The sequence below is a fragment of the Sinohyriopsis cumingii genome, unplaced genomic scaffold, assembly GCF_028554795.1.
Source record: "Sinohyriopsis cumingii isolate HCF-2022 unplaced genomic scaffold, ASM2855479v2 utg000426l, whole genome shotgun sequence".
Lineage (NCBI taxonomy): Eukaryota > Metazoa > Mollusca > Bivalvia > Unionida > Unionidae > Sinohyriopsis > Sinohyriopsis cumingii.
In genome coordinates, this window is record NW_028315897.1 from 3,633,961 (window position 1) to 3,657,768 (window position 23,808).

Below are 23,808 nucleotides of genomic sequence, written 5' to 3' on the forward strand. Positions count from 1 at the left end.
ATGGCGAATAATTTAAATCAGCAAATCCACCAAAACAAAAACTGAAGGCAACAATAAGACTGATTCTACCTTGGATGTTAAGGTAGGAATTAGTAATTGTTCAAGTTAAATCACATAGATATAAAAAGTTAAGACCCAATAATAGAGCCAGGATGTAGGTCAGTTTCCTTTCAAAAACAAAAGGTTGTCAACAAGTTTAGGAATTTCCAACTGAACAACTAATGACCTAGACCCAGATTCAAATAGACATGTTTATGTCCAATAATAATGATCTAAATGTGTAATCTATCATAACATAGAAATATTAGCTATATATTATGCTGTTTACAAAATAAATGTCACTAGTCAGGTAGACCATTAACTTTATTATGGACTAAGTTCTGACCTTAAAACAGATATATGTTGCATAAAGTCATGGACAAAAGCCATAAACAATACAAATTAAAGATACATAATGTAATAGTACCAATATATATATATATATATATATATATATATATATATATATATATATATATATATATATATATATATATATATATATGTATACTGTATATATATTGATCTATTGGGGCATCAAGTGATGGCATGTAAGGGTCTATTCTGTTTGCATTATCTATATCCAGACATATATGGTATTTAGGTGATTTAATAGATCATCTGTGTAACCATGGCAGCAGTAAGGCTAATTTAAGACAGACAGACTGAACAATCTAGATATCTGTAGGCCAGGGCTATTTTTGGGCAGTTAAACTGTACAATCTAGGTACATGTACATGTAAGGCGATTTAGGACAATCACACTGTACACTCCTTGGACCTGTAAGGAAAGTGTATGTCAGTCAAATTGTACAATCTAGGTACCTGTAAGGCAAATTTACATGCTGATGTAAACACTAGATATTTAATACAGACATTATAATATGAATATTAAGGAAGAAAACATTTACTGACATACTAGACTATCAATAATTTCAGCAAAACAAAATAATAATAATAATAATAATAATAATGCAAGTAACAACAACAACTGCAATAATAATAATAAGAATAATATCCCAGAAAGTTATCAAGCCAATATTTTACAGATTTCACATATAATTTAAAACAAACAATACTACTACTAATACTCCTACTACTACTACTACTAATAATAATAATAGTAATAATACAAATAATAATACAGCACTGATCGATTAATTAGTTTGCTACAATTTACCTTTTTCATAGCATCAGGTCTGCATGATTTGACTCATGCAAGGTTACTTGTATTCAGGAATACCTTCCATCTCTAATAACACCATCTCATTCCAGTAATATGAGCATTAAGGAAGAAAACATTTACTGGACCTAGCCATGTATAAGTGTAGTAATAGAGAATAGACTTTAACAAGGGAAGTAATTATATGAATCAAACAATGTCATTTACCTCCCTTCTGTACATGTGTTTTCACCACTCTATATGGATTATTTTAATCAATTATAGACAATGCATGTGAATTCAAGTCAGAAACTGTACAATATGTAATTATAATTGTCAACCATTTAGTATAAATGAAAGAAACTACAATATGTAATCATAATAGTCAACCATATGGTATAAATGAAAGAAACTGTACAATTTGTAATACAATAGTCGACTGTATGGTATAAATGAAAGAAACTGTACATAATGTAATTAAAATAGCCATATGGTATAGATAATAGATTATGATTGGCTACACTAGGTGTAATAATAAATGTACTGGTATGTACAGTGGTGTACAGCATATCAGCACACTACTGGCTATATATTACCATTTATAAGTTATAAAAATGCCATGATAAAAAGACAAAAAAAGAAATTAGGAAAATACATTCTTCCAAATAAATGCAAACTTGATGGCCTACAGGATGAATAGCAGTATGTTATTATTTTATGTTTAAAATGTTTGTATAAAAGCCTAAAAATACAGGGCAGCATTTTCGTATATACCTCAATGTTTACAAAGTCTCAAAATAATCTGAGGGTACATCGTAGGGTTTCTTAACTGAGTTCACATCTCAAAACTAAACAAAGTCAGATTTTTAAATGGGAATTTCTAAATGTTACCAGACAAGGTCTCAGTCCATAATTGTGCATCTGCAGGTACAGAATATATGTTTTAGATTAATGACACTTTTAGCCAATTTTTTGTCATACCTTTCCATGATTGGGGCACCAAGGCAGCGAAGCTGGGCAGTCCTGAGCAGATATCAAACACACCACCTTTGAATTACAAGTGTAACACTCTACCAAATAAGCCACCATGACTACGTCTACAAGTATAGAGTGGGAAAAAATGTGTTAGAGAGATGGACACATATAGATTGGGGAAAGATGTGTTAGATGGACAAATACAGAAAAAAAGTGTGTCAAACACATGAACAAGTACAGAGTGGGGTCAAAGTGTTAGATGGACAAGTACAGAGCAGGGAACAATGTTTCAGACAGATGGATGAGTCTAAGAGGGGAAAATGTGTTATAAAAACAAGACCAGATTGGGGAAAATGTGTGTTTAATTGACAAGTACAGAGTGGGGAAATATTGTGTTTAAGACAGATGGACAAGTAAAGAGTGGGAAAATGTGTGTTAGACAGATGGACAAATAAATGGATGGACACTGAATGAATAAGTGCAGTGAATGATAGATGGAAGTATGAATACGGTAGCATGTCCCCTGTTTGTTTGTTTTTAATAGACTACCAGCATAACACGATTGAAACAGAATGGACATCAATTAAGTTAAAATACCAAAACACAATGTATGCACAATATTAAATGTTTTATGATGATGAAATGTAATAGATTCTACAAACCTTCACCATAAATACTAATGCAACAGTGAAATTGAAAAACAAATGTAATAGATTCTACAAACCTTCACCATAAATACTAATGCAACAGTGAAATTGAAAAACAAATGTAATAGATTCTACAAACCTTCACCACAAATACTAATGCAACAGTGAAATTGAAAAACAAATGTAATAGTAGAAAAGAACAACAATCAAACACGAATACTCTTACAAGACTTAAAACTTGGACATGATATGAATTGATTTACACATCATGACATTAGCACAAACGATGAAGATACACACTCCCATGAATACCACAGTTATTCTAATAGAAGGCCCCTTCTAATAAATGCCTTCCTTCTTCTCCAGACAAAAATAAACTCCTATTCTGTTGAGGTCTATACATCCTATATATCCATTAAGGTATGTCTAAATAACTAATACAGTACATGTGTACCAGTAATCCAAAGACTGATAGAAAAATCAAAGCTTAATTTACAAATATCTTCAGTCAAACAGTGATATACGGTATTTAAAACCCCTTTTGAAATTGCACTATCCCCAAGACATCATTAGTGTAACTATGCTATATGCAATACTCTACCACATTATATGACATAGATAGTGTCATATGCAACTAATGAGTTTTTTATTCACCACACTGAGAACAGGTTTTTAATAAAAGATGTGTGGTTCATGTAAACATGTGCACTGTCTACATCATAATTTCACAGTTCAATTCTAAATACATGTACATGTTCAGACTTTACATCTTTTGAAAAAAAGTATCCTTTGGCTCCTCCAGTCTCATTCCAGCCATGCCACTATGTTGCCATGTTGTCAACTACATAGCTTTGTAACATAATATGTTTCTCTGCTGCAAATTATGTTGCTCTTTTATCAAACACATTGCTCTATTGCCTGCAATGTCGCTTTTTCCATCAATATTTTCCTATTGCCAACTATATGGCCTTGTTTACATCAATATTTTCCTACTGCCCAACTATATGGTCTTATTTCCATCAATATTTTCCTATTGTCAACTACATGGTCTTGTTTCCATTAATATTTTCCTATTGCCAACTATATTGCCTTGTTTCCAACAATTTTGCCCTGCATGATGCCAACTATGAGGCTATACTGTCATTCACATTGCCTTTTTCCTATGAATGACCATACTGCCACTACTTTGTCACTCTTTTCTTGCTCTATTCTATTACAGGCTAAACAAAAGAGATATATTGAAGAAGAACATCCTGATGAAATAGCTGGATAAAAAAGAAGTGCCAAACTGTATTTAAATTTTCATGTGAGTTCACCATTACATTTTCCAGTGGAACTATTGCTTGGACTCATATGTTCATTGGCAAGGAAACTTGACAATAACCATTGTTTTCAGAAATAAAATAATAAATACAAAGCACTACAGGTTTTCTTATGCTTTGGCAGAATGAATGTGAGACATATGTTGATTAGACACAGTGATATGTCTCAGCCTGAAACGTCAACATATTCATATACCATATCAAATGATTTCCTTCCCGTCACTTGCAACAAAACATATAACATGTCCAATGAGTTCATTCCCCTTACTAACAACAAAACTTGTACCATACAAAATGGGTTCTTTCTCCTCATTTGAACTAAACAACATACCATATCAAATGAGTTATTTCCCCTCCCATGCAACAAAAATTACACCATATCAAATGAGTTATTTCCTCTCACTTGCAACAAAATATATACCAAATCAAATTAACTCTTTTCCATCACTTGAACCAAACTATATACCATATCAGATGAGTTCTTTCTCATCACTTGAACCACAACATATACATATCAAATAAGTTATTTCAAATACCTTGTAACAGTACATACATTATATCAGATGAGTTATTTCTCCCAAATGCATCAAACATATACCATATCAAATGAGCTATTTCCCCTCACCTGCAACAAAACATGTAACTTATCAAATGAGTTATTTCCCTTCCCTTGCAACAATACATATGGTAGCATGGTACCAATTGTTTTTCCATATACCTCAATGCTAATGTTTTGTGAAATAAATATACTTTCTGTCCTACTTGGGCATGCATGTCACACACTGTCATATAGAACAATGCTAGATTGTTAATTTGACAATGATATAACCAGGTACTCCATTGCATTTAAGAGAGATAACTCTACTGGAACTAGACAGGGGTAAGAGTTATCTAGTCACAACAAGCACATTTTCAGCCATGTGTACCATATTTTAAAAAAATCATAAAAAATACAAAATATGATCTAGATAGAAATTAACACAAATTCACATGTTGCCAAGAGGCTCAACATTTTTTTAAGCCAAACAGAAAGTACAACTCTTACATACTGCACCAATCACAGCTAGTGTTGTTCTTTAATTCTGAATACAATGTTCCATACACCTTAAGCTCTGCCCACCTGGACTTGCGCAATTGGTACCATTTATACCTATAGCAAACCTTAATTTTTCCAATAATCTGTGAAATAGTTCGGGACTGTATAAGTAACAAATATACTTAGTCTCACTTGTGAAAAACAATTTGATGAGGTACTAACCTATGTCTTATATGAATGTGTATAGAAATGTCATTGAGCTGTTTGAACTATTGTTTTCATACTTTTGCTTCACCATCAAAATCATCTTTTGAAATAAAATGAATTATTTAAACTGTGAGTTGTATCTTATTCCTATCAGCACTTATTGAACTTCACATAGGTGATATGGGATAAATCACATTATGTCATATTATGTAATAACTAGGTCAAAGGTCAATGTACCAAATAGTATGTACCTGTCCTACTTCAAAATGTACAATTCACCTAAAAGAAAGGAATTTATTTTGTTTGGTAGGTGCAGAACTTAACATCAGAGACAGGTGGACATGACCCAATCGTATTATAAAGTATAAGCTTTGACCACTTTACACTATCTGCAGATATAAGAGGTCACTAACCACCAGTCCTCACACAAAGGTCCACCTACCCATCCTCTTTGTAACAGAAATAGTAAGCTTTCCTCCTTTGTAATGTGAATAAAATTGTTTCAATAAGCCAATCAGTCACCAAATATAGTAAATCACAGCTTCTAAGTGGTTATGTTGGATTGGGAGGTGAAATTAGGGGAATAAAATACAGAAAAATGCCAAATATAAACACTAAGTATAGCACATCAAATGGAGTTAAAAACAGGAGGAAAGTGTTTATCTAAAAGGGAGAGGTAGCGTATGATAAAGGAATTAAAGGAGGCAAAATCAGCAATGCGAAAAATGAGAAGTGAAAGTTTGATGCCCTTACCTTGGACAAATATATGGGGCAGGGCCCAACAGGTCCAAGGACAGCCCAAAGGCAACTGTGCTATAACATCCCTTACAGGTACCCAAATTTCAAGTGAAGTTGTGTTCATTTCCATCTAATTTGAAAGGGTGAATAATTTAGATAATATAGATACATATAAAGTATATTTCTTCTACATAAGAATTTAATAATAATTGGCATCAGATAGAGAGAAAACTTATCTCAGATCCAAACAGAACATACCTTATCAGTTTTTAAACTTGTAAACTTTACTGTGAGAAATTATTAAATTGCTTCTACTTACATTTGCATCAGGATAGGGGGCTAATATAATACTTCACAAATCTTCTCTTCATTTTCATAACCAGTCACTGAAAATGTGAGATTTTATTTCCTTGAAATGTTATGACTGGTGTAAGGGAGATAACTGAATGATATACATAAGGTGTGGTAACCTCTTATACAGTATCCATGCAATATAGATGAGTTCATCAGCAACCTGTATTAACTTCATTGCAATTAAATTATCTCAAAATACATTACTGATAAAGTGAGAACCTAACATTTGGACTCCTATATTTAGTGGAGACCACAAGAGTCATGTAATTTTAATTTCTAAGATGACGCAGCTCTTTCATATCACATAGTTCATATTTTCTACAATGCCAGCATGTAGAGTGCAGCCTTCCATAACCATGCAGATATCATCTCATGCCAATTTGGATTCTTGTGATGGGATGCAAAGTTTCAAGAACAGTGTGGATTTGAATGGAATGAATACGCACTGTGTAACTAAAATGGTTATCATTCTGTAATGTTGGACCAAACATTGAAATTCCACAAGAGCAGCTTGACAGAAAGAAATAGGATTAATTGAAAGTCAATAGTAGATTATAATTGGGCTTATACAAGTGCCAATGGGAAATGCTGACTTAAGGAAACTGTTCTTGTTTGGTGGTATTCACTGCTACTTCAAGAAAAGGGAATGCAAGATAACTGAACTAACTACATGAACAATTTCAAAGCAGGAAGGTGTAAAAAAAGATGGACAATTAGAGCAGAACAATTCAAATCAAAGTGGGAAGAAATACCGTATCCGTAATAAATTACCTAAAAATTACTCATGCCAGAACATCCCACATGGTACAAGTGATCTATCTACAAGTGTACTTAGAGTGTTCTCTATCCTGGTTTATGGCATGCCTTACAAGAACAAGACAGCTGTTTTTGTACACATGATTTTTCATCTTTTGCAGGTAAAATAGCCAATGTTTGGCCAAAATCAACTATATTATGTTTACATAACTTATTTTGTTGCAAGCATTCCAATCTAGGAGGTAACAGCACATACATAAAAGCATCATGTAACACAAGCCTATATCTATCATAGCTATAGTTATCAAAAGTCCCCATCCAAAGCCAACTTGTGCTATTTTCTGAAGATTTCATACATTTTATTCTTAAAGAACTTTCAATATTTGACCAAAAGTGTTCAGCACACATTTGTTTTCCTACATCAAACTAGTATAGTTCATAAATGCCGCCCACATGTATACGTTTCTATGGATACACTGTGAGGCTATTCTTTCCTTTAGGTATCATGATACCAATTGTTTTTCCATATACCTCAATGCTAATGTTTTGTGAAATAAATATACTTTCTGTCCTACTTGGGCATGCATGTCACACACTGTCATATAGAACAATGCTAGATTGTCAATTTGACAATGACATAACCAGGTACTCCATTGCATTTAAGAGAGATAACTCTACTGGAACTAGACAGGGGTAAGAGTTATCTAGTCACAACAAGCACATTTTCAGCCATGTGTACCATATTTTAAAAAAATCATAAAAAATACAAAATATGATCTAGATAGAAATTAACACAAACTCACATGTTGCCAAGAGGCTCAACATTTTTTTTAAGCAAAACAGAAAGTACAACTCTTACATACTGCACCAATCACAGCTAGTGTTGTTCTTTAATTCTGAATACAATGTTCCATACACCTTAAGCCCTGCCCACCTGGACTTGCGCAATTGGTACCGTTATACCATATACCATATCAAATTAGTTATTTCCCCTCCCTTGCTGAAATTCTAAAATTAATGTGTTATATATAAAGATTTCGTTCAGTGCATCTGTTGATACTGATGCCTAGATGTCAGAATAAAAATGATTAGTTCCAACCAGGGTGTGTGATATGAAAATACATGCTGAACATAATGATCAAATGTCTGATCAACCACTTTGGGTTAAATTAATATTTAATAAAAGAATATAAAACACACTTACCTGTTGTTATACTTAAGGTGGTTATGTGAAATTGAAATCTATAAAGGTGTGTTTGCAATCATACACTAATTGAAGTCACATTCAATGGAAGGTTCTGAAAGAAGAAAAAAAATGTTTTCTGATGTCAAGATTTATTGAAATAGCAACAAATTATAGAAATAAATCAGTACTTGTATGCTGTGCTTGTGATGATGCTGGATACAATGAAAGTATAAACAGTCCTATAGACTGAGCCAGGGTCAGCTACTGTTGTGTCTCCTTGGGCAAGGCACTTTACTCCAGTTGGCTTGGCACTAAATAACCTAACTGGGTTGTTGTGCCATAAACTTTGACTTAACTGAACTTTACAAATTTAATTGTATTACTAGATCAGTGTCAAATGAAGAGGAAAAAAGGAGAAAAAAAAGATTCATAGTCAACTTTTCAGTGTTCATTTATTTTGAATATCTCTTTCTGACCCATATCCTTAGGTGTATATTTTCTAAAGTTTCAATGCTACTTTTGAATTATTTAATAAGCACTGATCAAATGCATTGATGTTCTTTGCTCCTGGATATATATATATATATATATATATATATATATATATATATATATATATATATATATATGGATATATATATATATATATATATATATATATATATATATATATATATATATATATATATATATATATATATATATATATATATATATATATATATACTATTATTTAAGGTGGGTCGTGGGCAGTTTTTGTCGTCCTCAGACGGTTTCGTGGGCAGATAAAAGTTCGTGGGCAGATTTCCATCTGCCCACGAAGCACGTCGTCCTTTTCTGCACTCTTGCCACAAATATCAATAAAATAAATGCATATTTACGCTGCTGAATGTTAAATATTCGATAAATATCCATCTGCAAAATAAATAATTGCCTTTTTACCTATTTATTTCCATTTTTTCATTAATGAATTGAATTGAATAGCACAACTTGAGTTACCTCCCATTATGTACTAGTATATATTGCACCTTAAAAATAGATTGACCCGGAAGTAGTATGTTTCAAATTTACTGCCCATGATGACAGGGGTCGTTACAAAGAAAATCAAGGGATGGGGTTCTAACCTGTAACAATATAATATGGTAATAGTGTTACAGGTTAGAACCCAAATCTGTTGATTTTCTTTGTAACGAGCCACTGTGCCCGTGATTATTATTGTGAGAGATCAAAACTGCCCGGGAACCAGGACGTGGAGTGAATAATCTGCCAATGTCGCCAACAAGCACCATACATATATACTATTTATTTTGATATCTAAGAAGTTTTCAATAATGCTAATTAGTAACATTATAATGAGTGAGCTGTTTTATGTCTTTCGAAATACCTCTATTCACTATTGCTGGTCTTGAGCCCAAACTAAGAGGATTGTGGCTGTCATTAGAAATACAAGTGATACCATTTATTTAAATCCAGGCTTAGTAAGTTCATATAACTTCACTTAAGTTCATATTATATGATGCTGCATTTTCTTCTCTCAGTCTACCATTAACAACGACAACAAAAGAAAAATGGTGTTTACTCAGAATTTGTTCCTATATTTATCAAAAAATTTGTTTTGGAACAGATATTTTGTTGGAAAAGCTGAAAGAATAAAATTGGGGAAAATCATGATGGTATAATAATACAATTGTTTACTTATAATAAAAGAATACTGGATTTAGTGTACAACATCCTTGCAATAATTAAATGGCATTGTGAATATGCAGAACCCCAATTCTTTAATGTACATGTACTGTTTAAGGTACAAAACTGTTTTGCATACTTCATAACTTATTTCTCTAATAGTGCAAATAATAGGAGACAGAAGACATTTAGAAAGAATTAATTTGTCAAAATAAGTTAAATATCAAGATTAGTTTAATGGACGTTTGAAAATTTACTATTAAAGTAAAATTGCCTATTTTTGAGAGAAAAATCCTAATAGTAATACACGTAATTTTATTTAAATTAGCAGTAATGTAGAGGATGCTGATTTATTTATGAAATATACCATAAACGTGTGTTTCATGTTCATTACTCCAAAGTAAAATACCCAAGAACCACCTCAGAAAATCAGTAATGACATATTCACGTAAAACACAAAACACAATTCTAAAAAAGTGATGGAGATGCAGTTATCAGCTGTGAGTCACATAGCTAACACATGTTGAGTAGCAGACTGGATGATTGGTATGGAACGAATTGTATTTGCCTTGTCAGAATAGTTGGTAAAGATTTTAAGAGGACTTCCTGGTTGGAAAAAAGTTAATTGGAGAAATGTATTATTTTTTTCATCGTATGTGTCCTTGTTTCACTTCATTAATAATAATGATATGACTTTTGACAAATCTTTTTGTCCGAGTGACTCAATGCTGATAAGTGTAAAAAAATGTCGAGGCTGCGACAGATGTGTCCTCTGTAGAAATGGGTGTTTATTAAACTAGGTCAAAATTAGGTAGTGTAAAAATAGGAAGTGGAACAATACACAATATGGAAAACGCTCGCTGTGGAAGACATTGGGCGGACATACAGACACATCAAGATGTATTTAATAAGATTCATACACATATTATATACTGTTGTATAGCTCTCCTTGTATGCTTCAGATTTATACTATAAACATTGAAGTTTGTGATACCGAGACAAACGGCAATGGAAGATGCACGTATCAAGGTTATGAAGATTGTTAAATTCACAAGCGATACAGAGTCAAATATACCAAAACTTTCATATTGCATTTTCTTACATTTCTACTAGCACAGATCGATTTAGACTGATGCGAAACCTATCAATTTATATCAAATTTGTCAAAATCGGGGTTTATTTACTATTGTTATGAGTTATTCACCTGTATGGAAAACGATCGTATAGGAAGACATTAGGCGAAATGACAGACAAAGGAATATATACTTAATAAGATACATACACATACTATTTACAGTTGTACGGCTTTAATTATATGCTTTAGATATATAGCAATAGCATCGAAATATGTAGTACGATCGCAAAACGGCAATGGTAGATTCACGTAGCAAGGATATGCAGATCGGTAAAGTCGCACCCGATATTCAGTAAAAGGAACAAAACCTTCTATTTTGCATTTTCACACATGTCTATTGGCACAGATCGATTTAGTATGATTAGAAACATATCAATTAAAATCAAATTTGTCATCTGATATCAAATGTGTCAAAACCGTTGTTTTTGCGATTGTTATGACTTATTCGCCCATATGAAAAACTTTCGTATAGGTCGGATCTAGGCGCACGGACAGACAAATAAAGACGTGCTTATTAAGATATATACACACATTTTATAATATTGTATAGTTTTAATTCTGTACTTCAGATCTCTAATATTAGCATCGAAGTATGTGCTACAATCACAAAACGGGAAGGGTGTATTAAAGTAGCAAGCATATGAAGATCGGTAAAGTCGCACCCAATATTCCGTAAAAAGTGGAACTTTTTTATTTTGTATTTTCACACACGTCTATTGGCACAAATCGATTTAGGCAGATGAGAACCTATATATTACTATGAAATTTGTCAAAAGCTGTGTTTGTTTACTATTGGTATAAATTATTCACCTATATGGAAACCGTTCGGATAGGAAGGCATCGGGTGCACAAACAGACATATGAAACCGTACTTAATAAGATACATACACATATTATTTAATGTTGTACATCTTAAATTATATGCTTCAAATCTATAGTATTAGCATCCAAGTATGTGCTACTATCGCAAAACGGGAAGGGTAGATGCACATATCAAGGATATGAAGATCGGTAAAGTCGCAAGCAATAATGAGTCATAAATACCAACTTTTTTATTATTAATTTTCTCGACTTTTTTTGGCACAGATCGATTTAAACTGATGAGAAACCTATACATTGATATTATATATGTCGAAATATATGGTTGTTTAAGATTGGTACAACTAATTTACCTATATGGAAAATCTTTGTGTTGGAAAGTATTTGGCGCACGGAAAGACAAATGAAGACGTACTTAATAATATATGTAAACATGTTATATGCTGTTGTTTAGCTTTAATTTTATGCCTGAAATCAGTAGTATTAGCATCGAAGTATGTTGTAACCCCCCTCCCCTTAGTACGCTACTGCAAGCAGACTTTGTCAAATGCTAAGAGACACTAATTGCTCGAAAATTATAATTTAAAAAATATTTATGTATTTATGGACTCGTATATTATAACCTTATAATGCGCCTTCATTTTCCATCAGGTAGGTCTCCAGGTCGAGTTGTCATGAAAAACAGGAACCAGTATCGTACATTCTTTACTAAGCGATTTCTCCGATGGTGCAATGTGTCTATAGAGCGTCCGCCTCGGATGCGAGGGGTCGCGTATTCAAACCCCGGCCGAATCATACTAAAGACATAAAAATGGTACTAGCAGCTGCCTCTTTTGGTGCCGATCATTAAGAGGTTAGTGTTCGGATTAGTCGGCCTGGTGTCAGGATAGTGTGACTGGGTGGGACAAGTTTGTCTTATGTCCGCTAAAATGCAAAAGCCTACTGAACCAAGTCGAACAGGTTACGTATTATACAACTTATTTTCGAGGTTTCAGCGCCCCCCCCCCTTAAATGCGTACATATATTATCAGTATACCTCCATGCTCAAGCCTATGCATTTGGGTTAACCCCCACCCCACCCCTCTATGCGTACATACTAAATGGACGGCCCCTAACCATTCATGAGATGGTATTGATTCAAATTTACGAGTGCGATTGTGATGTACGCATTTCCCTACACAAACACGGGATGGTATTATTCAACCGTACATGTCCACAAAACTATATATATTTATAGATATATGTATACAACCATGGTACATCAATTAGGTATCTAATTACATAATGACAGTGTAGTGGTTAGCAAATTTGAGAAACATACTTTTTTATTCAGACACCATGCCAAAAGGAAAGAACTAACTTACAGTTTACGCTGAACTAAATTAAATTTACTATTTTTGTTTCCAGCATGGTCGGAATATGTTTACATGTTTCATATTAGGAAACAATTTGCATTATGGCTAAGTATATCTAAGAAGGAAATAAGATGTTCTTACAAACTCTTATTTTGTTGGTGTATTGGTTACCTCTCAACATATGAACCATTCTTTGCCATCTCACGATTATAATCCGTATGTACTTAAGCGTTGTCTCATTTGTAGTGTTAATTTTTAAATGTATACTTTGCTTGTAAAATGATCCCACTTTATATAAATGTACAAACACCGCAATCGTGATGTGCTTACAGGAATACATTCTTCTGAGTTCTGCTGAAGTCAGTTATTCAGTATAATTTGTAAAACGATATGGACTGATTGATAAAAGTGACTGTTTTCTTTACTTTGGTTTGTCGCAATATTTTTCTAACACAGTACTAATATACACTGGTCACACATGACGCCCCAAAGAAGCAGTTGTAGTTAATTCTTTTTTACCTGCAGTAATGGGATTTTTACAATATATGGCTGTGGCAGATGTACGTCGATTATCAGACAATGGTCGGCTTTTGCACTATTCGCTTATTTCCCTACTTCGAGTGCGGACTGATTGACCGTTAAGCAAAATCTCAATTAATCTCTGCGATTTATGTGCAACGTACGATATTGTCCCCAGTGTTTATTTAATTCCATCATCGTTTAACAAAACTTCTTTTCTTATCCTCTCTAAATCAACTTTTGTTGACCAAAGACAATACATTTTATAAGCAAGGCAGAACGCAAAATCACATTACCCATCCACGAGTACAATGAAAATATGTAAACAAAAATAGTTAATAAAATTCCAAGGTATGTATAATATTGTAATATATTTTGGAGTATGCGCATATGTTTACCGCTCTCCATTTTAAGGATTCCTTATATACTTGCTTGAATATGGGAAGTCGGTGCTGGGATTATAGTCTTTAGACCAAAATAATTAGCCAGTTACTAGGGGCAAACGTTACGGAGTGAAGTGTAAGTGAGTTTCAAGATGACATGGTTTACTTTTGGTGAATTCAGGTAAGAGCCGCATGAGTATCCCTGTCACTCAGTAGTCCCTATTCAAATCTAATTGCGTGAATTGATCGTGTGACTCCAGGTGCAGTATTTATGACTGGAGATTGGTAAATTATACAATGGAATCAACAGAAAAGGACTGTTCCGCCGTCGGCGGGCGCCATTTATTGTTGCTGTGGTGGTAAATATGTTACAAAGTTACAGGCGAAATGAAGCTAAAAATCATGATTTAAAAGGCCTAATGCGGCGTAGTAAAAACGGTTCCCTGTATTAGGTTGTTGAGTTGTATAGTTTCACGGCGTGAAATACTGGCGGTAAGTTACGGAAAGTTAACGAAGAGAAGCTTTGCAGTTGTGACATTGACATACAATTGGGAAGTTGGGATTTGTGGTCATGTATTAATTAGAGTAACATTACTGATAGATTGGACGCGTTGGACTTTCCAGTTTGCAGAAGTAGTTGTACAGGATTCCTTTGAATCGGGGAAACCTATGACTCGTAGCGGGATTCGCGCAAGGGCTTGACATCGCTCGGCCAAGAAACCCATTTGGTTGATACAATATTTCTTGCGTGAGCATAATGCAAATATGTATATTGGCTTGCACTGTTTTCAGCTATGATGTACGATGTTAAGATCTCAGTCGGTCAGGATATTCTTTAACAACGGTATCTTTTATCCTAACACGTCTTTCAATACGGTACCATTTACCCCTTGCAATAAAGTATATCAGTTGGAGGTTGAGGATGAACTAATCGATATTGAATTTCTCTCTAAGTACTGTTTGGTCAATGTTCGGATCTCATTATCTTGTTATTGCAAAAAATATATATTGGTTATAATCAATTACACCTTTAGTTTTATGATTATTTAGACATTCTATATAAATCCAGCATGGTATCAGTTAATATTTCGACGATATTGTTATATGTGACCAGTACGTTTGAACATGTATGATTATAAACAGTAAAATTAGGCATTTAAACTGTAGGAAAAAAAATTCTACTGAAAAATGTTTCATCAGCATAAAAAACTAAGGCTTGTCAAATCCGAGACTAGCAATATTTTATAGTACCTATATTTGCTCTTTTCAGGCCAAGTTCTCACGTAATGGCTTGTTTTAGTAGATTGCTTGTTTTTGTGTGGGTTTTTTTTGGTGCTCCCACACAAAATGCGCATGCGCGGAATTTATTTTCCGTTGCCATGACGTATAAAAGTTACCGGCCATGCACCAACATTTTTCTTTATACATCAGATTTGCATAACATGATTAAAAGTAGTTATACTTGAACAAAAATAACCAAAAAAACCTATAAAGTGTACAGAAAAAATAATTTAATTTCTCGAAATAAAAGTATACATCACTGTTACTTAGATACGATTTTCCACCTATAGAGGACGCCAGCAGGAAATGACGTACATTTATCCCCACAAGACGAAGTACTGGGGGGGGGCGGCACCAGACAGACCCCCCACCCCACTTTTCCAAAAAATTATAGTGTTTTATGTATATTTATCCCCCCCTCCCATGTGTTGTATGTTTTATATTATGCAAAAGAATTTAGGTCAAAAAAAATTAATTCTCCTTTTTAACGGGGTATTTCTTTTAAAACCTAGTTTTATCTATAGGGTTGTTTTTCCGAATAGGTTTCCATCTTTCCATCACCTGACTTGAAATCCCTTCCCTATACTCTTGGTTGACCTTGGCTAGAGGTCGCCTATATCCCGTGTGTGCTATATATATATATGCTATAGTTTGTGTATGCTATATTTTGCTTCCATGTTGGGATAGCCTTTATTTTTTCCCAAATCTCCCCAGTAATCTTAGGACCTTATAATCGGATCAAGAAAAGGTTTATTTTTATTTATTTAATATATTTTTGAATTTTGGCTAAGTAACGGTGTATTATAATTTAATTAAGAAAAAAAAAAACTTAATGTGTTCTGTGTGCAAATATATTGTGTCATTATTCACATATTGGATTTGTAAATTGAAATCCGCTGTACTCGAGTTGGAGTCCATACACTTTTTTATTTGCTTGTATTTCTCCCACCTGGAGTTAGGCCGTCTCAAATTATTTATTGGATTTCTGCCAAAATCTCTAAAAATGGTTGTTCTTCCCACACACACACTCACACACACACATACACACACACAGTGGGGATTTACCGTGCAGTGCGAGAGCTGCACATTTTGAGCAAATAGAATTAGAAGAGAGACTTATTAGATCCTTTGTTTTCGTGTATGTATGTAAAGTTTCCTATATGAGGTGTTTTTCCCGACTCTTTCATAGCCCCATGACGTCATTATCTCGTACTTTTCCCATATAGTTTCTCTGTCCCGATAATTAGGATTTGTGATAGTTTACGTAATATAATTAAAGTCTATTTAATTATTTAATTTTAATTGTAATGGATAATAAAAAGAAACTGAAGCTGCTTAGGAAAATTTATAAGAAATTAAAAGGGTGGCGGCTACAGCAGATTCCAATCCGGGGTGGGGGTATGAGGGCAAGGGTTCACTTTGTGATGGTCCCCTTTAAGGGGAGATTATCCATTGCCCCATCTCCCTCCCCTTCTTTTCACCCTTTGCAGCCCCGTCCCTCCCATTCACAAATCTTCCTAGAAGTTCTTTTTTCTAATTAATTTGAAAGGATTACAAAAAAATTTGCCTATTCATTTTTTTTATGTTTATGACTTGGTCACACGCCATCATGGTTTTAGTTATGTTATCTGTTATTTTTCCTATTAAAGTTTTGTTAAAGTTGCCGTCTTGATATAAAACTTGGTTTCTTCTGTATTTTTAGTTCTTGGATATCTCCATAATTAATTGTATCCTGTCTTGTTTCCTAAACTCGCACTGTGCCATCGCATGATATTTTGTGAAGTTCGCACATTTGCACATGAGATAATTTACATGTATGCATATGTCGTGTAGATATTTGAATATCAAGCTTTGTATTTTTGGAGAGCCGATGTTGGTCCAGTACCTCTAAGGTCTGTCCCAATTAACCGAGATATTTCCTCCTCTACTTTATTTTTAATTTTAGAGGTTAACTTTTCCCTTATCCAATTATATGTTTCCTTAGTTTCAATTCCCCAAAGTTCCTCATTTTCCCTATATTTACATAAAAGTTCCTTTATACTTCTAAAGGTCCTTGTTGTTTCTAGTCTTTTTACCAGTTTATTATTTTTGTAGATGTCACTTATGTTTTTCATGCTAAAACCAAACCAGTAAATGTATAAAGCTTCCTAAGGGGTTTTGGGTTGGATATTTACTTCTTTTACATTATAAATTAAATACTAGAGAGGAGGCCTAACTCGAATCGGGAGAAACACAAATAAATAAAGAAAGAAAGTGCGGACCCTGACTCGAATACAGCCTACCTCATTTTGAAAATAGACTTTAATGTGAGAAACACCACACCATAGTCAATCACATAAAACAAAAGGTTTTATTTTAATTTCAAATGGTATTATACCGTTCATCTCGCCGGAATTCTAAATTGCAAATTAATTCAAAAGCAACTAAATTTATACCAGGACAAACAAATAAATTTGAAAAGTCCATAGAAAAATATATATTAAGACAACAGAGACAAATTTGACATAGTATTGCTGTCCCTACACACAGACTATATAGCATACACACACCATAGCATTGATACACATAGCATACACGGAACATAGAAAATTCTTGACAAAGATCACTAAAAATCAAGGATATGAAATCTGAAAATGGGAATAAGACCCGTGTTTCAGACTACTACCCTTTAGAAAACACTAGGACTAATTATAAACTAAAAGTTTGATCAAAATTCCTTTTTTAAACTTTAAACAAGCACACACATCTTTGGGTATACAAGAGTACATGAAAACACTTTATTTTTTTTGGGGGGGGGGTCATCTGTCTGGTGCACCCCCCCCCATGATACTTTCGTAACTCATACTAGCGAAAGATTATCATTTGCACTCACATTGTATGTTCTTTAAAATAATGATTTTTTTTTTTATTTGCGAGATATCGTCGTATAGTTAACCTGGATACAATATAATCTTGGTCCGTTTGCACCTTGAAACTTATCATGCGTGAATGGCAGCGCCTTCAAGCAATCTGGTGATATTTTCGTCTCTTTTGCGATATTTTTTTTATCTGACATTAGCGATACACACACAGTAAGGATGCATACGCATGCCGGCATCCGCTACATTTACGGAGTTCGTTGATATATTTTGTTCTGTAAATTTCGCATGATGAAAAAAGAAGGAATACATTATAACAATGCAAGGTTAGTTTCTTTTATTTTATTTTCAATCAAGTGTTTGTTTATTGTACCGTGCCGGGGCGGGGTGGGAGGGGGGGGGGCACAAATTCAACACAAAATTAGTTCCTTTCTTATCTGCATGGAATAATGGAGCAAATATGATTGACGATATTGACTAGTAATAACAAGCTTTCAATTTACGCGCGCACACACGAAGACAACTTGAAAAATAGAAACAAACAATAAAATTAACTGGTAACTTCGCACTTGCTCAAGGCTTTGTAGTTACAATGGGGGGGGGGGGTCTGTGCTATTATCTGGTTAGGCATGACTATTTCGCAGAAATAGAAACAAATCTTTTGAGATGAGCATAAAATACAATTATTTCTTTTCCTCCATACATTTACGATGCTCTCAAAGGACCCACATATTTAGGTAAAAGTATGACCGTTACCAGGCGTTACCGAGTTGAAAATATGCCGAGTAAACTTACGAATTACGCCACGTACAATGTATAAACAACACTTGGCAACTTTTAATGATAAAAGATGGTGTTTTTATTTATTTACTTATTTATTTAGTTATCAGAACTCTTTCAGAATAACAATGTAACTGCCGATTATACAGCTCGCCTCTAAGAAGATTTTCGTAGTTTCCAACTGCCATGCATAAAATACGTTTATGCCAAAGTGATCGTGACCTACAAAATGTTGGCCATTGTCACAGGGCATAAAATTCATAAAACAATAAAGAACATTCCTTTTTGTTCTACCAAAGCAGCGGAACCATAATGAGTTGATAAAACACAAGGATATTTGTTGTTATTTTGCAAACCATTGCTAATAAAATCAGCTTCAGAAACTAGTATTATTGTCCACCCTAGAGGAAAGATTTTACAAGGTGGAAATCACTGACTGTCAGCATCCCTGGAATGACAACCAGTATGACAACTATAACTAGTTTGTGCATCAGTAAATAATCTTGAGTAGCCACTGCACCTGAAATGCGTGCAGTCCATTCATCGAATACCTCCTATTAATTCATTGTATAATACACATTTTACTTACTAAGAATACCCTATCACAGTATAAATGTTTAGTCATAAATCGGGAAAGTTTACAACTGTATATACATATTTATTTCTATTTTAACCGTACTGTCATAAAAGTACTTCTGTGGAGGCTAGTGTGTATATGTCATGATGAAAGCTTATGTCATTAATAGTTTTCTTTCTTTGCTCTTTACAAAAGATCAAAATAATAAGACTTTCGTTCATCTTTTGTTAGATTTCATATTTTCTTGAGAATATTTTTAAAAATGTATCTGGAAAGCAAACATAAAAAATACGATAATTTAAAAAATGAAATTTGGGTCTCCATCTAAAGAATTTATATATTCTTAGTTACTACTCAGTAATTTTTAATTATTCATAAATGATTGTAAGATAAATTAGTTTTACAATGTAAAAGTGCGAGTTTGCTCCATTTACAGAAGGGTTTACTTGCTATTCTCTTTGTATAATTCTCCCAGCTTTAAACTACAGATACAGAACATTACATAAGACAGCGAATTTCAGTCTTAACCTAAAGCTCGAGGCTGGAGAAGAGGTCACTAAATTACCGTTTCCATAGTCAGATAGAGCAGTCTCCCGCAGGTATCATTCAGTATAGATGAATTAGAGGCCAAGTAAACTGCCTTCATTTCATGAGCTATACTAGTGTAGTATAGATGAAATAAGTTTTAAATTGCAAAAGTTGTCTCTTTTGTAACCAAAGTGCAAATCAATAAAGAAATATAATGACATGTAAAATTACATGAACAGCAATGAAGGATCTTTTCACGAGAGTCGCAAAAGATTGAAACTATTTAACGAATTTCATAAATTTCATTTTAAATAATCATAAATGTAAGATTATGTTATGTGTATCACATGACAGAAATGATATTCAATAAAAAGCATAAAAATAGGTTACATAATTGACTTTAAATTGCATTCGTCATTACACCTTCAATTCATATGTCGTCATGCCGGCATTTGCTGAGTTATTGGGTGTTATTAAACGTATCATATAGTTACGTATGATACTGGAAAATATCATATGGGTATATTAATCTTAAGAGGAGCAACATTGGCTCAGTGGTTAGCGTCTCAGACCTGCGACCGAAAGGATGCAGGTTCAACCCCTGCCATCGGATCAAATCCTCGACCTTATTGGAAAATAATGAGATAACAAGTACATTCTACAAAGACATGGAACCTATTACCTCCACTGAAACGTACGAAATGATCATCTAAATTTGCAACAAGTGATCAGGAGAAGTGCGACCTGTTGAACTTGGAAGTTTGATATGTTACACGTTTAAAATATTATGATAAACAGTTACCGCATTTTGAAGTTAGAAATGAAACTTTTATTTCTGCCATCATTATATATAAACAAGAAATTATAGATGTAGTAACTAGTCTTGACCTAAACAAAACCGCTGGAACCAATCCAATAAGTAATAAACTTGTACAAGTATAGTTGAAGAAATGTATGTTCCATTGCAAATACATTTAAATAAATCACTCCCAGCCAGCGTGTTCCTAACACAGTGCAAGCTAGCGTATGACATACCGATGTATAAGAAAGGAGATAAAACACTACCGTCTAAATGCAGACTAATTGTTGACTTCAGCTAAATTATATACACTATTCATAAGTCCAACCTTAGAATATACTTCTGGAGTCTGGGATAATTGTTCTATTGAAGATTCGGAAAGATCAGAATAAAGGGGGGAAAATCAGATGGAAGATGCACGGATCGTTCCAGATCTATACCCATTAATTCTTCTAGATAGTCTCTTTATGCGGAAACTGCTTGGTTTGCACAACGAAGGAAAAGGAAGAGATTATGCATTATGTATTCGATTATAAATACTCAAGTACCTAACTATTTAAACGAACTTCTTCCACAAAGGAGATATGAGGCATCTAATTATCGTCTACGTTACTCTCAAAGTACCACACCAATCTCAACCAAACTTTATATTTTCACACGACCTTTTACCATATACGATTCGTCTTTAGAACTCTCTGCCTGATGATATCCGAAATCCTCCAAATCTTTCTATTTTTAAGAAACGTTTCTCTAATTTAACTAACGTGTCATCACACAAGCAGAAAGACATCTTATTGTAGGTGAGTAGTCACGTCACTTTTCAATGATAAATCTAGACTTAACCAAGAAGTGTATTGAAAGGTAGAGCGAAAGAGCTGGGATCTTTGGCATTAGGTAAGGGGCAATAGACAAAGTGTTCAACTTCTTCATTATCATAAGCACATGCACACGTGAAAGAGTTAACTAAATTCACCATGTAAAGGTCGGATTTCAGGAGACTACCTGCTTGTCTAAGTTTAGTATGTAGGATATTAAGGTGACATTTGTCAGTAGCGTAATTTTAGCGTGATGACCCGTTAGTTGAATTAGAAAAACGTTTCTTAAAAACAGAAAGATTTGGAGGATGAGAAACCTATAAACTGATATCAAATGTGTTAACATCGGTGGTTCTTTACAATTGGCATGACTTATTTGGTTATATACAAACCATCAAAAAACGGCAAGGGTAGAAGCGGGTAGCAAAGATATGAAGATCGGTAAGTCGCAAGCAATACCGAGACAAAAAGGCAACTTTCAAGGTAGCATTTTCATACATTTATATTGACACGGGTCGTTTTAGACTAATGAGAAACCAATAACTGGATATCAAATAGGTCCAAATCTTTGTAGCTTTTTTTACGATTAACATGACATATTTAGCCTTATAGAAAACGATCATATTGCAAGGATACAGGCGCACGGACAGAGAAATGAAGATGTACTTAATAAGATACATACACATAATTTTTACTGTTTTATTGCTTAAGTATATGCTTCATATCACTAGTATCAGCATCGAGGTATGTGATACCATCGCAAAACAGCAATACTAGAGGCACGTAACAAGGATATGAAGATTGGTAATGGTAAAGTCGCAAAGGATACTGGGTAAAATATATAAACTTTTCTAGGTTGCATTTTCACACATTTCTGTAGGCATAGATCAATTTAGACTGATGAGAAACCTACCAAATAATACCAGATTTGTCAAAATCTGTGTGTGCTTACGATTGGTATGACTTATTCGACTCTAAGATAAACGTTCGTGTTGTAAAGATCTAGGAGCACTAACATTCAAATGATTATCATCGAATTATATGGTACCATCTCAAAGCGGCAAGGGTAGAGGCACGTAGGTAGAATATAGAATATGATGATCCGTTGATGATCCGTAATATTGCAAGCGACACCAAGTAAAAAATATCAACTTTTTTACTTGCATTTTCACACATTTATATATTTCACAGATCAATTTAGACTGATGAGAAACCTATCAATTGATATCAAATTCGTCTAAATCGCGTTTTAAAAAAATTACTAATGTTATAACTTATTTGCCTATATGGAAAACGCTCATTGAGGAAGACATTGAGCGGACATACAGACACACAAAGATGTACTTTATAAGATGCATACACATATTATATATTGTTGTATAGCTTTCCTTATATGTTTGAGATATATAATATTAAAATTGAAATATGTGGTACCGTGGCAAACTGCAATGGTAGAGGCACGTATCAAGGATATGAAGATCGTTAAAGTCGCAACCGATATCGAGTCAAAAATACAAACTATTTTATTTTCATTTTCACACATTTCTCTTGGCACAGATCGATTTAGACTGACGAGAAACCTAACAATTGATATCAAATTTTGCTAAATCGGTGTTTATTACTATTGTAATGACTTATTCACCTGTTTGTTAAACGATCGTATAGAAGACATTAGGAGAAAAGACAGACAAATGAAGACGTACTTAATAAGATACACACACATATTATTTACTGTTGTACAGCTTTAATTATATTCTTCAAATTTATAGTATTAGCATCGAAATATGTGGTACAATCGCAAAACGGCAATGGTAGTTTCACGTACCAAGGATATGAAGATCGGTAATGTCGCACC

General features: G+C 33.6%; 1 protein-coding gene and 2 long non-coding RNA genes across 4 annotated transcripts in view; all 3 read right to left on the bottom strand.

The window, feature by feature from the left end:
• LOC149774084 (E3 ubiquitin-protein ligase TRIM45-like) overlaps positions 1-23,808 on the bottom strand; it is a 330,018-nt gene that overhangs the window by 149,871 nt on the left and 156,339 nt on the right. The window lies entirely within an intron of this gene.
• On the bottom strand, positions 719-2,293 carry LOC149774086 (uncharacterized). Its single transcript, XR_016417005.1, has 2 exons — positions 2,182-2,293; positions 719-819 (listed from the first exon to the last, which is right to left on the bottom strand). It is a non-coding gene; the product is annotated as an uncharacterized LOC149774086 (long non-coding RNA).
• Positions 5,815-23,808, bottom strand: part of LOC149774087 (uncharacterized) — an 83,597-nt gene continuing 65,603 nt past the window's right edge. Inside the window, exons 2-4 of the long non-coding RNA XR_016416977.1 lie at positions 8,440-8,533; positions 6,445-6,511; positions 5,815-6,255 (exon numbers count right to left, since the gene is read on the bottom strand). This is a non-coding gene — a long non-coding RNA (uncharacterized LOC149774087). The remainder of the gene's footprint in view (positions 6,256-6,444; positions 6,512-8,439; positions 8,534-23,808) is intronic.